This window comes from Alexandromys fortis, unplaced genomic scaffold (genome assembly GCF_014885135.2).
Source record: "Alexandromys fortis isolate MF-2015 unplaced genomic scaffold, M_Fortis_MF-2015_v1.1 scaffold_37, whole genome shotgun sequence".
NCBI classification, from domain to species: domain Eukaryota; kingdom Metazoa; phylum Chordata; class Mammalia; order Rodentia; family Cricetidae; genus Alexandromys; species Alexandromys fortis.
The window spans coordinates 4,212,539-4,214,536 of record NW_026067914.1 but is presented as its reverse complement, the minus strand read 5'-3'; the positions used below and the strand labels follow the sequence as shown (position 1 = coordinate 4,214,536).

The 1,998-nt window shown below is 47.2% G+C and overlaps 1 long non-coding RNA gene across 1 annotated transcript in view; it reads right to left on the bottom strand.

Annotated features, from left to right (window-relative positions):
* Window positions 1–230: 230 nt before the first annotated feature.
* LOC126499688 (uncharacterized) overlaps window positions 231–1,998 on the bottom strand; it is a 5,790-nt gene continuing 4,022 nt past the window's right edge. Inside the window, exon 3 of the long non-coding RNA XR_007591159.1 lies at window positions 231–722. This is a non-coding gene — a long non-coding RNA (uncharacterized lncRNA). The remainder of the gene's footprint in view (window positions 723–1,998) is intronic.

The following is a 1,998-nucleotide window of genomic DNA, read 5'->3' as shown; positions in this document are numbered from 1 at the left end:
TTCAAATTATGTTCAGTCCCTTGCTGTTTTTCTTTCTGGTGAGGTGCAGTCTGTTTAATCGCTGTGCTATTGGCTGAGATTGGCTAGGGCTGAATGTCACTGCCTCTCCAGCCCTGGTTCCAGCTTAGATATGTGAGGGGAAGAGCATGTTACCCTGTTGGCCTCGGTGTGTGTATTTGTGTGCGTGTGTGCACACACACGTGCATACACATGTTTATGTGTGTTTTCACTGCACATAGTTATGGGTTTCATAAAGATATTTTCACACTCACACAAGCATATCACATACTTTAATCATAAGCACCCTTTGCCTTTGTTTACTGCTGTGATAAACATGACAAAAAGCAACCTGGCGAGGAAAGGGTTTATTTCAGTTTACAGTTCCCCATCTCAGTCCATCGCTGAGGGGAGCAGGACAGGGACTCGAGCCGGGTAGAAACCTGGAGGCGGGAACTGAAGTAGAGGTGACATTGTGTGCCATCATCCTCACCGGTCAGTAGTCTCTCTGCAAGCAGCCACACAGTTTCCAGACCTCCAGAGCACGTGAGCTATGGAACTGATTTCTGGTCCCTCTTTAAGGGGTCTCTTCTGTCACTCACGCCCACAGCTTTCATCATTTCTGCCGGCTCTAGCTCCTGTGTCTCTGCAATTATACCATTTCCTTTTCCCCTTCAATCTTCTTGTCTTCTTCTGTTTTCTGGGCTGTTTCACGTCTTGCCTTGCTGTGGATTTAGGAAACAAAAGCTATCAAAATGGCTTTTATGGATTATATTATGTAATCAAGCCTTTTCCACCCGAGATGTTCAACCCTGCTACCATGATGCAGAAGGTTTGAGCTTGGGTTTGACATGCTTCTCCACAATGTTTGTTTTAACTATGGATTCAGAGTTGTTCTTGAACTAATTTAGAAATCCAGATATAAAGATGGATGCTGGATAGGCAAAACTGCGCACCAGCACCCCATCTCACTGAGGATAAATCCAAACGCACGAAAGCCTCCTGCCTAACTGTCCCTGGCGAGGCACGGAACCTAATCTGCCCCCAGCGTCCCCCATGCTCGCTACTCGCTACTCCCGAGTCTCTCTGCTTGTCTCTCAGCTTCTCTAGGCCTTTGCACTCCCCATCTGGCTATGACACTGAACTAGCACACATTCTCTCTCCTCCAGACCCACCCCTTCCACAGCCGCTCTTGCCACCAGGCGCGTCTCTACGTGATGGTTTATCCTTTTGTGGGTCTGTGTCCACATAGCACAATGAAAGCTCCAGGAGAACAAGAGTTGGTTCTTCGTTCTTCTGGAAGCAAACTGCCTTCTTGCTGATTCCTGCAGCATGTAAAGCTCCTCCTTAACCTAAGAGTTTATCCCGTTTTCTTTCTGCATAGAAAGCTGCTCCCTGAATGTCACATGACTCAGCCCTTATACACTAGCACCCCTCCTCTAGTCCCCCCCCACACACAGGCAGGACTTGCCCTGATGCTCTGCTGTCGTTCTCCACCTCCCACGCTTTTACTGCACTTACCACACTGGGATACTAAGCCCTTATGTTCTTATTTATTTATTCATTCCCTCACTAGGCTATAAACTCCTCAGCGGCGATCACTGCACCCTAAGCCTTTCAAGCGGTTCATCAACAAATATTAGTTAGGTGTTTCATACATTTCTTTTTGTCAAATAAATAAATTCACCAACATAAGAAATAGTTTAAAAGGGACTAACTGGGGACATCGCCTTGGGCTCCTGGGAGCCACTCTAGGTTCAAGGCTCTTGCCAACACTAAGGTGGCTCCCTTAACTAAGATATGTGCTTCCCTGTTCTCCTATCCAACCTTCCTTTATCCCAATCTTCCTGTTTCCCCAAGATCCCCCAAACCTCCCCTTCTCACTTTTCTCTCCCCGTCCCCCCTTATCCCCAACCCACCCCACCCCCAAGATCCCAATTTTCTCCCCGGCAATTTTATCTACTTCCCTTAGCCAAGAGGATAACTATATGTTTTTTCTTG